This window comes from Nerophis ophidion, linkage group LG22 (genome assembly GCF_033978795.1).
Source record: "Nerophis ophidion isolate RoL-2023_Sa linkage group LG22, RoL_Noph_v1.0, whole genome shotgun sequence".
Classification (NCBI taxonomy): Eukaryota; Metazoa; Chordata; class Actinopteri; order Syngnathiformes; family Syngnathidae; genus Nerophis; species Nerophis ophidion.
In genome coordinates, this window is record NC_084632.1 from 21,514,997 (window position 1) to 21,529,860 (window position 14,864).

A 14,864-nucleotide genomic window follows, 5' to 3' on the forward strand; every position below is an offset into this window, starting at 1 on the left:
CCCTAAACCCACCTCGACCCCAAAGTCAGCTGGGATAGGCTCCAGCTCACTTGTAGTCCTAACAAGGGCAAACTGAATTAAAAATGGATGAATGTCAATAAAAGTGCATTAATGTAAGGGGACTGCATTACATAATGTTTATAGACTGGCAGTGTGCTTTGTTATATTTGAGCTTTAAGAGGCACTGGAAGTGTAAAAGCGGAGCCTTTATTCCGCCTTTCAACCAGTTCTCATATACAGCAGGTTGATTTTCCATCCCACGATACTTTTTAGGCATTCATGTTTTCTTTCATGCTCGCAAACTGTGATGTTAATGTAAACTATTTATCAGGAGGCTCAGTCACTTATTTGTCAAGGGACCAACTCCCTCAAGTCAAACCTGCTGGCGGAATCCGTTGCTATATCCTGACACGTCAATTTCCACTCTGAGGGAGATTTTCCTTCTCTCTTTTCAGAAATCAACCTGTCTCAGAGGAGCATGAATTCAGTTTAGGCTTTGCTGGTACATTTTCGTGTCCCCAGCTATAGTCAGTCGCATGTTCAAGCAGTATTTGCGTGGTGGTAAACTGAAATTAAATATTGGATGTGCTTCTCTTCTCTCCTGAGATTGTGTATGTCAGTGTTTTTTCAACCTTTTTTGAGCCAAGGCAAATTTTTTTCATTGAACAAATCCAGAGGCACACCAGTAGCAGAAAAAATAAAAAAATTAAACTCAGTCGCCGATATTGACAATTAAAAGTTGTTCTCGCAACTGTTGGATATGAATTAAAACCATAACAAAGTATGCACCACTATAGCTCTTGTCTCAAAGTAGGTGTACTGTCACCACCTGTCACATCACGACGTGACTTATTTAGAGTTTTTTGCTGTTTTCCTGTGTGTGGTGTTTTACTTCTTGTCTTGCGCTCTTATTTTGTTGTTAATTGTCATGTCATGTACGGATTTACTTTGTGGACGCTGTCTGCTGCTCCACACACTGTAAGTCAGGGGTGCTCACACTCTTTCTGCAAGCGAGCTACTTTTCAATAGACCAAGTCGAGGAGATGTACCTCATTTATATTTATAATTTATATTAATTATTTATGAAAGGGACATTTTTGTTAACAAGTTAATAGTGTTTAATGATAATACAAGCATATTTAACACATATAGATTCCTTTCTTTCATGAAGACAAGAATATAAGTTGGTGTATTACCTGATTCTGATTACTTGCATTGATTGGAATCAGACAGTGGTGCTGATAACGTTCGCATTTTTAAATGGAGAAAAAAAGTCCTCCTTTCTGTCCAATACCACATAAAAGTGGTTGGATTTGGCATCTTATTTGTCCAACTTGCATAATCCTTTTTAAACCCTTTGTTATGAGAGTAGCATATGTGTGTGTGGCCCGCAGCAGGTGAGTGACGTCAGTGAGTGTGTGGGCAAGCGAGGAGAGGGGGCGGTTGCTGAGGGCAGGGGAGAAATACATTGGCATCAAACTCCGTAGCTTGCTAGCTTGTGCACGCTAGTTTTCTTAGACTCTTATTTTGTTAGCACAGGCAGGAAGAAGCAGGTATTTTATGGTGAAGACAGGAACTCTGCAGTCGGTCTTTAGAGTTTTGACAGTGGGTAGGGCCCAAGAGTCTGTTGAAATAAAGTGTTTCTCTTCGTCCTGTAAGTGATTTTTTTCTTAAATATGAGCTCACAGCAGCCAGGGTAATCTCACAAGATCCTCGGGTGCCGAGAATGTCAAACAACTGACGAAAGTGAAGTCTTGGTGAAGATTGATGATTGCTCATTTTTATGTCTATTTTTTTAATGCCTGGCTTGAGATCGACTGACACACCATCCGTGATCGACCGGTAACTCGCGATCGACGTAATGCCCACCCCTGCTGTAAGTCTTTGCTGTCGTCCAGGACTCTGTTTTTGTTTACTTTGCAGCCAGTTCAGTTTTAGTTTCGTTTTGCATAGCCATCCCTAAGCTTCCATTCCTTTTTCTAAGCAGCACTCACCTTTTTTTTATATTTGGTTTAAGCATTAGACACCTTTTTACCTGCACGCTGCCTCCCGCTGTCATCCACATATTGTGATCAAGACAAACTATGTTACCAACATCCACAAAGCAATTAGCTACCTGCTGCCACCTACTGATATGGAAGAGTATTACACAGTTACTCTGCCGAGCTCGAGACAGCACCGACTCTCAACAATAGTACATTATTCGCGGATTATAATTACTGGTTTGCAAAAAAATATTTTTAACCCAATTAGGTGAAATGACACAATCTCCCACGGCACACCAGCCTGTATCTCAGCCGCGGCACAGTGGTTGAAAAACACTGGTGTATGGAGCATATCCAGATTTCTACAAGCTGACTAGAAGGTAATTAAGTGGCGATGAAATGAAGCATAAGGCCAGCAGGATGTGTTAAGAATGATGGCGCCGCTATTGCGTTAACATAAAAGTCGGCTACACACAATCACACTACAAAGAAGCCAATGAGGTTTCACATTTCAAGGAGCTGTGAACGGTTCCAGATTATGTTTACGGACAATTGTGTTGCATTCTGTTATCTGGAATTTAAACTTTTGTTTGGATTGGTTCTAAACGTTTGACCAAGAAGTAATGTGACGTATCTTGCTGGATTAAAATAAGCCTAAATACAGCCTGTAGTAGAGTCAACACAACTGCAATCTAGAGGTCATATTATGATTTGTAAAAAAACACTACACAACATGTAGACTAATGGTTGTGCTTTGGTCAAAATGTTACGTATATTTTGCTCGACAGATAAAGAGGCATTTTACACAAATAGCTTGAGTACGTTGAGAACGGCGTGGCGCAGTGGTTGAGTGGCCGTGCGCAACCTAAAGGGTCCCCGGTTCAATCCCCACCTAGTACCAACCTCATCACGTCCGTTGTGTCCTGAGCAAGACACTTCACCCTTGCTCCTGATGGGTGCTGGTTAGCGCCTTGCATGGCAGCTCCCTCCATTAGTGTGTGAATGTGTGTGTGTGAATGGGTAAATGTGGAAGTAGTGTCAAAGCGCTTTGAGTACCTTGAAGGTAGAAAACCGTTATACAAGTACAACCCAATTATCATTTATGGTTGGTGAGGCTTTTTAAGTAACATAAGACCTTGATTACCCAGCATTCCAGAGTGGTGAAGAGCATGCCATCTAGTAGAAGTAGTAGAATGAAGCCATGTTTTATATGTGCAAGCTATTGAGCAAACATTCAAAAAACAGTCAACACCTCGTCTGCATGTTTTACCTGTCTGCGTTTTTCTTTATCACACTTTCTTATTAGTGCAAAACAATTTTGGCTCCATTAATTTAGATGCATTGGAACACATTATGAACAATTTTTTGTGCAAAACAACAATAACAATGATGAGCTATGTAAAACTTCAATGTGTTTTTGACATGAATGTTCTCTGCTCCGCGCATTTTATGGGGGTCCCCAAATTACGGCCCGCGGGCCAAATTGTGTAAACCTGCGCCCTGCGGGCTGACGGACGTAACTCGTTAAAAAAAAAAAGAAAGAAACATTTCGTTCTTTTAAATCTGTCCTTTTCAGCTGCTCAAGCCAGTCATATTGTTAATGTAGATGCCCATATTTGCAGTATATATTTACTTTGCATAGGAAATGTGTGTTATACTTCTCATGTTGCCTTATTTGTATTTCACTTTATTAAATGTTTGGATATGGTTAGTGTTTCGTGCAACTGGACCAAAGCAGGAGGGGTTAGAAAGCAGAAAAACAAAAAATATATACATACACATTCAAAGTGAAATACATATACATACAGATTTATATATATATACTGTATATTATATATTATATATACATATATACACATATACATATATATACATAATATATATATGCATACATACATACATATATATGTGTGTGTATATATATATATATATATATATATATATATATATATATACTGTGTATATATAGCTCTACATATATATATATATACACTGTATATACATCAATATCCATCCATCCATCCATTTTCTACCGCTTATTCCCTTTCGGGGTCGCGGGGGTGCTGGCGCCTAGCTCAGCTACAATCGGGCGGAAGGCGGGGTACACCCTGGACAAGTCGCCACCTCATCGCAGGTGCATGTCTTTGGAAGTGTGAGGAATCCGGAGTACCCGGAGGGAACCCACGCATTCACGGGGAGAACATGCTAACTCCACACAGAAAGATCCCCAGCCTGGATTTGAACCCAGGACTGCAGGACCTTCGTATTGTGAGGCAGACGCACTAACCCCTCTGCCACCGCGAAGCCTATACATCTATATATATATATAGATATATATACTGTGTGTATATATATATATATATATATATATATATATATATATATATATATATATATATATATATATATATATATGGATATACATATATATACACACATATACACACATATACATACATACTGTATATACACATTAAATTATTTTAACACGACACAATGTGGTTCTTGAGTCAAAAAGTAAAACGTTTGGGGAACCCTGCTCTTAACACTACACTACCAAAATCTGACATGTCTTCCACAGGCATTATAAATAAATAGGTGAAAGGTGTGTCCGGCCAGGCGGTTCGGTTAATTGTTACACTTCAAATTAAGCACACAATTTCCAGGAATATATGTCTTGTGAATGATAGGCATACAGACCATCTCCCATCGGATTGTTGATTGGTCAGCCGCTGCATGCTGTCAATCATTGTCACGTGGCAAGAAGGCAGCACATGAAAGTCAATCATTAAGCGTGTGGGTGGTCTCAAAGGACAAGATTCAGTCTGTGCGGGGGTTTTCCGCCTATCAGAAATGTTTCAATCAATCAATCAATCAATCAATCACTGTTTATTTATAGCCCTAAATCACAAGTGCCTCAAAGGGCTGCATACACCACAACGGCATCCTCGGTAGGGCCCACATAAGGGCAAGGAATAACTCACCCCAGTGGGACGTCGACAATGATGACTATGAGAAACCTTGGAGAGGACCGAATATGTGGGCAAACCCCCCCCCCCATCCCCCAGGGGACCGTAAGCGATGGATGTCGAGCGGATGTAACATGATATTGTGCAAGTCTAATCCACAGAGGATCTAACATAACCGTGAGAATCAAGTCCAAAGTGGATCCAATATAGTAGCGAGAGTCCCATCCAAAGTGGAGGCAGCAGGAAACCATCCCAAGCGGAGGCGGATCAGCAGCATAGAGATGTCCCCAACCGAAAACACAGGGTAGTGCTCAATCCTGGGTCCCGACTCTGGACAGCCAGTACTTCATCCATGGCCACCGGACCGGACCCCCTCCACAAGGGAGGGGGGGACATAGGAGAAAAAAAAAGAAACGGCAGATCAACTGGTCTAAAAAGGGGGTCTATTTAAAGGCTAGAGTATACAAATAAGTTTTAAGATGAGACTTAAATGCTTCTACTGAGGTAGCATCTCGAATTGTTACCGGGTGGGCATTCCAGAGTACTGGATCCCGAACGGAAAACATTCTATTGCCCACAGACTTTTTTTGGGCTCTGGGAATCACTAATAAGCCGGAGTCCTTTGAACGAAGATTTCTTGCCGGGACATATGGTACAATACAATCGGCAAAATAGGATGGAGCTAGACCGTGAAGTATTTTATACGTAAGTAGTAAAACCTTAAAGTCACATCTTAAGTGCACAGGAAGCCAGTGCAGGTGAGCCAGTATTGGCATAATATGATCAAACTTATTGTTCTTGTCAAAAGTCTAGCAGTCGCATTTTGTACCAACTGTAATCGTTTGATGCTAGACATGGGGAGATCCGAAAATAAAACGATACAGTAATCGAGACGAGACGTAACGAACGCATGGATAATGATCTCAGCGTCGTTAGTGGACATAATGGAGCGAATTTTAGCGATATTACGGAGATGAAAGAAGGCCGTTTTAGTAACACTTTTAATGTGTGACTCAAACGAGAGAGTTGGGTCGAAGATAATACCCAGATTCTTTACCGAGTCCTCTTGTTTAATTGTTTGGTTGTCAAATATTAAAGTTGTATCATTAAATAGAGGTCGGTGTCTACCAGGACCGATAATCAGCCTTTCCGTTTTTTTGGCGTCGAGTTGCAAAAAGTTGGGGGACATCCATTGTTTCATTTAATTTAGTTTGACTTGTCTCCTTATAGTAGCATGACATTATTTAGGGATATTAAAAAGTGCCTCCTAAATAATGCAGGGGACATGTTCCACTGTCCCCAATTTAAGCCCATGCCTCCACACCCCGAACCTTCATGCTGACAAATACCTATGTAGTTTTGGAGATACGCCAATGTTCTATGTTCTGGAAATGATCTACTTTAAGTCAACATAATTAGCAACATTTATTATTTATGTATATTTATATTGTATTATTTTTCCCCCAAAAGTTTGACGAAATCCCTTCTTCTTCAAAGTCAGAATCATGAAAATACATCCATCCATTTACTACCGCTTGTCCCTGTCGGGGTCGAGGGGGTACTGGAGTCCAGCCCAGCAGCATTCAAGCGCAAGGCAGGGTACACCCTGAACAAGTCGCAACCTCAGGAATCATAAAAATGATCGTCGCAAATTACACTACCCTCGCTTAGTCCGTTGACTTTTGAGCGAGTGAATTTGACTGGATAGGTCCACACTTCCCCCATATTCCCAATGTGAGGGGGACTCCATCACCCGAAACATAAAGCCACAATTAAGTGTATTCCCAGAGCCAGAGCACCTGACACTGAAGCTAATCTTCGGGACCTAACTCGCAACAGGCCTAGTAAACACGTACGACAGGCTAATCGCACCACTAGTTATGCAAACATAATTGTACACGTTGGCTCCAATGACACTAGGATGAGACAGTCAGAGATTACAAAGAGAAACATAGCCAGGACTTGCGATCTCGATCTAGTCGACAAGATCTTTTCTAGATACAAGTGTATTAGCATGAACTTTTGAAGCCTGTTCAGATGAGAGGAAAACCGTCCTAAAACCAACTGAACAGTCCAGTTACTATTAATTGAATGCCCTGAGAATTTGATAGAACAGTTCTACAGCAGTTTTGGGAAAGAAAACATATTCCTGGCTGGATATTTTGGATTTACGAGGTTTCTGTGCAGGTCAGTGTAGACTTGGGTATAGCAAGCACATTAGACACAGTCTTCATATATAGTTGTACAATTGCACCTTCCAGTTCATAGGAGATACTCAGTGTCACCCGCAAGCAGCTGCACATACTCGCTGAGTTCTTTCACAGATGCAAACTCTTTGCAAAGATGAAAGAGTGAGGCGGCGCCACAGCTGATCCCAGGACAACCGGTACTGTCGCTTATTGGTAAGAAATTTTCCACATTTTTTTAAAGATTTCATCTTTGGCGAGGGCTTTCTCAAAGGCTGAATACGTAGAAGTAGCAGCAAGATAATGTAGGTGTCTTTGGACACTGAAGAGGTTTTTAAGCAGCATCCGTAGACCTTTACAGGAATTAGTTTTTTATACACTTTGCTTCTTTTGTGAAAAATCCCTGTAGTCCAGCAGACCAAATCAGGCTTATTTTGTGGAATATCCTCCACTGGATCTTCAGAGTTTTGTGGCAAAAAACAACCGTACGGTGTGGTAACATCTGCGTTTCTGAGGTTGAACACACCGGCTAATCTGCTCCGGTCTCCGTTATGCATTGGGGTCTACAGGGACATCCACCTCTGGCCTGGTGGCCTCCGAAGCTCCAGGGGAAGTTCCTCCCTCCCTGTCACCAGCTATTCGTTGTGGAACACCAACATGTCCGTCTCCAAAAATAAGGACCTCTGCGACACGACTTTGCAGTGTGGGATGCAGTAGAAGTCCCAGCACACATCCATGTGGAGGTCCAAAGTATTTCCAAAGGTCCAGTGCCACAGCAGGACAGTCACTTAAGGTTGGCTTGAATTGTCAGAGAAGAAATCAGCTCAATACAAGGATCCTCTACCCAGCCGTAAAGAAGACCCAGGGTTAAAACAAAGAAGATGCATAGGAAGAGGCAATTTGACCAAACAGTGAGGATTAAGTTGCTGTGGGCTCTGAGGTCTGGTGTGGTTGTCTTCGGTGACGCCACATCAAAACGGGTAAAAACCAGGCTCAGCTTCTCCTTTAGCACTGACACACCTGTCTGCTGTTGTTAATGTCCAGGTGGTCCTTTATCCTCCTCCGATGGTCCCGTATGGCCTTTATGATGCCTATTTTCAAGTTGGCTGTGGCCATTTTGTAATGAGCAACCCCTGGACCTCCCAGGTCCTCCAAAGTTTCAGGTTCGAGTAGATCCGGATGTATCTGTCCGCTGTGATCATGTCAAGTTGCATTTTTTTTTATATTACACAGCACATGGTCTGTGAACACATACTGGTCTTGATTGATTGATTGATTGATACTTTTATTAGTAGATTGCACAGTTCAGTACATATTCCGTACAATTGACCACTAAATGGTAACACCCGAATACGTTTTTCAACTTGTTTAAGTCGGGGTCCACATTAATCAATTCATGGTACAAATATATACTATCAACATAATACAGTCATCACACAAGTTAATCATCATAGTATGTACATTGAATTATTTACATTATTTACAATCCGGGGGGTGGGATGAGGAGCTTTGGTTGATATCAGTACTTCAGTCATCAACAGTTGCATCAACAGAGAAATGTGGACATTGAAACAGTGTAGGTCTTATTTAGTACGATATGTACAGCCACCAGAGAACATAGAGAGTTCAGATAGCATGTTTAAACACATCCCAGTTCGTCCTCTGGAAACAGTCCATCAGGCCAAAATGTAATGGTTATGGTTTTAATTTATTTGACCATGCATCCAGTTATATTATGGAACATCATATATTTGCAGTTTCTCATAACAATATATATGTGCAGCTTTCCTGAGAGGGGTGTATGCAGGGATCATAAATAGGAACATGTGGAAATCTCTGAGGTCCGAGAGCCAGTTCCAGCTCGTGGTGCCCAAGACCAGACTTAAAACCAGAGGAGACAGGGCCTTCTCTGTGGTCGGCCCCTAAGCTCTGGAACACTCTGCCGCTCCATGTTCAAACTGATTCCACAGTGGAGTGTTTTAAGTCTCGTCTTAAGACCCACTTTTATTCTTTGGCTTTTAACACTACGCGAGTTGTGTGGTCCTCTGTTGTCCTCTGTGTTTTATATACACTTTGATATCTATTTTACTTTTTTTATTGATTTTACCCTTTAAAATAGTTTTTAATCATAGTTATTTTTATATTGGTTTTATATTTATTTATTTTTTGTTTTTATTCAGTCATTGGTGGAGCATAATATTGTTTTTTAATATTGTTTTTAACATGGCTGTGCAGCACTTTGGAAACGTTCTTGTTGTTTAAATGTTCTATATAAATAAAGCGCATTGGATTGGATTGAAATGAGGAAGCTGTCTCACCCTGTATTCTCGCTTCACATTGGAGTACACTTTGTTTAGTTTTTGCTCCACTATTAATACTGTTAAGTTCCACTCTTCTACTCCAAAAAGGACCCACGGACAACTCACAATTTCCAATTGATCAACTTTTATTTTTTTCCAACTTAAATAATTGTTGGGTTCTTTTCAGTTGATCTTCAAAATCGTTAATAGGTTGTAAACCTTTGAACCAAATAAACAAAGATGTTAACAATGTGATTACACAGGTATTTTCAAAAAACTTTTTACAAATGCTTTTGAACTTCTGAATAATATTTTAAAAACGTTCTACATAATGTTTTAACTTTTTGCAAAACATGAATTTATCCTTTAAACATCTGCATTAATGTTTTGTACTTTTAACTTTAAACATTTGCTATTTTAGCTAAAGCTTTAAACATTTTCATATGCTTTAAACAATTTGCTTTTAACTGGTCTAACACAGTCTGAAATCAAAGCTGAAAAAGTAAATGCAGTAATGCAGTGATTCAATTTGAACCCAGCAATTCAAACAAACAAATTAAGAAGTTCAGTAAGTAAATTAAGAAGCTTGCCAGTACAACTTAAGCTTTTTAAACAAAGCATTTCGATCATCATTAAATGAAAAAGCATATTCACTGACCATTGGTGTGTTTGGTGAAACTTGTTGAGTGGATCTTGTGGTTGTGACTGCTTGCTACTGTTCTTTCCACGAAGTTGTTTGGTGAATGAGTAACTAAACCTCCTTCCTTTTCAGGTGACTTCAATTAGTCATTTGGCGGCCATTTTACCTTGGCATTCTGGGAATTGTAGTTTACAATGAATTTGACCATGGAGGGCATGGATTTCTGTCTTCTGAGTTTTAACTCCACAAATACCATGTTCATGGAAGCTCGGGAGCAGTGCCTTTAAAGGGGAACATTTTCACCAGACCTATGTAAGCGTCAATGTTGCAGAAAAAAGACCATATGTTTTTTTAACCGATTTCCGAACTCTAAAAGGGGGAATTTTGGCGAATTAAATGCCTTTCTATTATTCGCTCTCGGAGCAATGACCGTCACATAGGTAATCATTCCGCCATTTTCTCAAACACATTACAAACACCGGGTCAAATCAGCTCTGTTATTTTCCGTTTTTTAGACTGTTTTCCGTACCTTGGAGACATCATGCCTCGTCGGTGTGTTGTCGGAGGGTGTAAAAACACGATCAGGGACGGATTCAAGTTGATTTACATGGCGTGTGCATCGATTAGCACGGCATTCTAATCGATGCAAACATGCTATTTAGGCTAGCTGTATGTACATATTGCATCGTTATGCCTCATTTGTAGCTATATTTGCATCCATCCTTTCCCTCCACCCACATTTAATACCAAACAAACACATACCAATCAACGGATTCAAGTTGCACCAGTGTCAAAAGATGCGAAAGTCCCTCGTTTGGTCTGCACATTTTACCGGCAATGCTACGACAGACATAGCACAGAGAAACGTGTGGATATCCTGCGACACTCAAATCAGATGCATTTACAACGATAAAGTCAACAAAATCACGAAGGTGAGTTTTGTTGATGTTATTGACTTATGTGCTAATCAGACATATTTGGTCGTGGCATGACTGCCAGCTAATCGATGGTAACATGATATTTAGGCTAGCTGTATGTACATTTGTAGCTATGTTTGTATCCAGCCTTTCCCTCCACCCACATTTAATGCCAAACAAACACTTACCAATCGACAGATTTAAGTTGCTCCAGTGGTCTGGTCAAAAGATGCAATCGTTGGTTAGAAGGCGATCGCTGAATAGCTTCAGTTTCTTCTTCAATTTCGTTTTCGCTATCTGCCTTTATACTCCAACCATCCGTTTCAATACATGCGTAATCTGTTGAATCACTTAAGCCGCTGAAATCCGAGTCTGAATCTGAGCTAATGTCGCTATATCTTGCTGTGCTATCTGCCATGTTGTTTGTATTGGCATCACTAGATGACGTCACAGGAAAATGGACGGTGGATTTACAGATAGCAAAAATGAGGCACTTTAAAGCCTTTTTTCGGGATAATCCATGGTGGGTAAAATTTTGAAAAAAAATTCGAAAAATAAAATAAGCCATTGGGAACTGATTTTTATTGGTTTCAACCCTTCTGAAATTGTGATAATGTTCCCCTTTAAGTCCGTATTATTTAGGTCACCTGATAGGAGGTGCACTACGTTAGACCAGCCAGTTCACCCACGCTAACTGTTAATCATCGTCAGTTCACTAACGCTAGTTAAATAACGTTAAATGTTACACCAGCTCGTTCACTTACGCTAAAAGTTAGACCACGTTAGTTCACTCACGCTAACGTTACATGAGCTAGTTTACTCGCGTTAACGTTACACCAGCTAGTTGACTCACACCAACCACTACACCACGATAGTTCACTCATGCTAACCGTTAAATCACACTAGTTCACTCACGCTAACCGTTAAAACCACACTAGTTCACTCACGCTAATTGTTAGACCACGCTACTTCACTCACGCTAACCGTTTGACCCACTAGTTCACTCGCGCTAACCGTTAAACCACACTCACGCTAACCGTAAAAACCACACTAGTTCACGCACACTAATTGTTTGACTATGCTACTTGACTCACGATAACCGTTAAACCACACTAGTTAACTCACGCTAACCGTAAAAAGCACACTAGTTCACTCAGGCTAATTGTTAGACTACGCTACTTTACTCACGCTAACCGTTTGACCCGCTAGTTGACTCGCCCTAACTGTTAGACCAGGTAGTTATTTGGGTGTTTACTGATAATTGTGTTTGGAAGGTGGCCTGAGTGTTGTTCTTCAATAGAAGATGTCCAAAATACTGTATAATTATGCGGTTAAAGCAGACAACTTTTAGCTGTGTGTGTGCGCAACGCTAATACTTCCTCACAGACATCACGCGTATACGTCATCATTCCGCGACGTTTTCAACAAGAAACTCCTGGGAAATTTAAAATTGCAATTTAGTAAACTAAAAAGGCCGTATTGGCGTGTGTTGCAATGTTAATATTTCATCATTGATATATAAACTATCAGACTGCATGGTGGGTAGTAGTGGGTTTCAGTAGGCCTTTAATTATAGTTTCAAGCAACCCCCAGGTCCCTAAAAAGTGGATGGATGGATGGTTTGCTTTAGAATAACAATGTTATTAAAAAGAATAAGAGACTTATTATACTCTACAAATGTTGGTCTTACTTAAAAATGCACGCATTTAGTTGTATTAAGTGTCAAAAAATATTATATGGCTCCAACGGAAATACATTTTAGAATATTTGGCTTTTACGGGCAGCACGGTGGTACAGGGGTGAGTGCGCCTGCCTCACAATACGAAGGTCCTGAGTAGTCCTGGGTTCAATCCCGGGCTCGGGATCTTTCTATGTGGAGTTTGCATGTCCTCCCCGTGACTGCGTGGGTTCCCTCCGGGTACTCCGGCTTCCTCCCACTTCCAAAGACATGCACCTGGGGATAGGTTGATTGGCAACACTAAATTGGCCCTAGTGTGTGAATGTGAGTGTGAATGTTGTCTGTCTATCTGTGTTGGCCCTGCGTTGAGGTGGCAACTTGTCCAGGGTGTACGCCGCCTTCCGCCCGATTGAAGCTGAGATAGGCTCCAGCGCCCCCCACGACCCCAATCGGAATAAGTGGTAGAAAATGGATGGATGGATGGCTTTCATGGCTCTCTCAGCCAAAAAGGTTCCCGACCCCTGCTGTAGACATAATATTTAGCTCCAGCGATATAAAATCAGTGCCAATGTTATCAGCATCAGAGGGGTGCTTTAAGTCCACCAGTGCAAGCCAATGAGCTAAACGCCACGGTCTGTAACCCCCGTTGTCCGGCACAGCTCTTCAGGCGTTGGTAAGTTACTGCACATTACACTCATCCCCCTGACAAATGGGTGAACGCTGAATTATGTCGGCAGATATTCACAGTAAATATATATTGCATTCCTTTTCCCCCCTAAGGTGAACACATTTGTAGGTTTTTATTTGTATGAATATTGTCTAAGAGTAAATAAACCCCACAATGTCAATCAAAAGACCCTTGTCAGACTTGATTACGCTTAATTCGAGAGCAGACGCATCATCAGCGGCTTCCAGCACAAGATAACCTTGAAAAGACTCATTAATCTGTCTACTCATCAACCTTGCAGTTCTCAGTCCAAGTCTCTCGTATAACTTTGGTATTAAGGAAGGTATCCTTGTCTCCTTGCTTGCAATCAGTGAAGGAGAGCCAAACTCAGCTTTGATAGGGATTACGAGGATTTACCTGAATGGTTCATCACCTACGGTGTACCTCATACATCTCTAATTAAGCTCCATACAGTATATAATTTACTAGTGTCAGAGAGGAACAAAGAGCAGTATGCCAGATGTTTTCCCATCGCCAAATACTTAAGTAGAATTAGTTTGACCACTGTTCGGAGAACATTTCCCTGATGAGAGCTCTGGGATGGAAATTGTGCGATCAAAACGTACAGAAACCAAAGCATATTTTTCTCTGATACAATTCAATTGCTCCGCACACCCATAACATCTATTCATCTATCCATTTTCTACCGCTTTTCCCTTTTGGGGTCGCGGGGGGGTCTCTGGAACTTACCTCAGCTGCATTCGGGCAATAGGCGGGGTACACCCTGGACAAGTTGCCACCTCATCACAGACACCCAAAACAATTAACACAAAATGTTTTTTGTAGTAAATAATTATAGTTTTACATTCAGAAAACAACGTCCAATACATATAAATGATTATCGTATTTTTCAGACTATAAGGCGCACTCAAAATATTTTCATTTTCTTTCAAATCGACATATATAAATATATACATGTGTATATATATATATATATATATATGTATGGGGATAATTTTCTTGGCAACACTAAATTGAATTAGCCCTAACGTGTGAATGTGAGTGTAAATGTTGTCCATCTGTGTTGGCACTGTGATGAGGTGGCGACTTGTCCAGGGGTGTACCCTGCCTAACGCCAAAATGCAGCTGAAAGGGACAAGCGGTAGAAAAATGTATGGATGGATGGATATATATATATACATACATACATTAATACATATATATACACAAATATATATATATATATACACATATGAATGTTTATATAAATATATATACACACAAATATATACATATATATGTATGTAAACATACATACATACATACATATATATATATATATATATATATATATATATATATATATATATATATATATATATATATATATATATGTACTGTATATAATTGCCTATGCATTTGATTGTTTTATCTTTTTTAACACACATTGAAAATAAAACAAATTCTAACAGATTCTAATTTTACTGCAAAAAACTGGCAGCTCAATCTAAAAATTGCTGTG

At 40.3% G+C, this 14,864-nt stretch overlaps 1 protein-coding gene and 1 pseudogene across 2 annotated transcripts in view; both read right to left on the reverse strand.

Moving 5' to 3' along the window:
• Positions 1-10,186, reverse strand: part of dennd1b (DENN/MADD domain containing 1B) — a 421,036-nt gene extending 410,850 nt beyond the window's left edge. For both annotated transcript variants that reach the window (XM_061883482.1, XM_061883480.1), the window contains exon 1: positions 10,099-10,186. The gene's annotated coding sequence lies outside the window, so the exon portion shown is untranslated. The remainder of the gene's footprint in view (positions 1-10,098) is intronic.
• LOC133540962 (alpha-(1,3)-fucosyltransferase 7-like) lies at positions 7,217-8,256 on the reverse strand (annotated as a pseudogene).
• Positions 10,187-14,864: the final 4,678 nt, after the last annotated feature.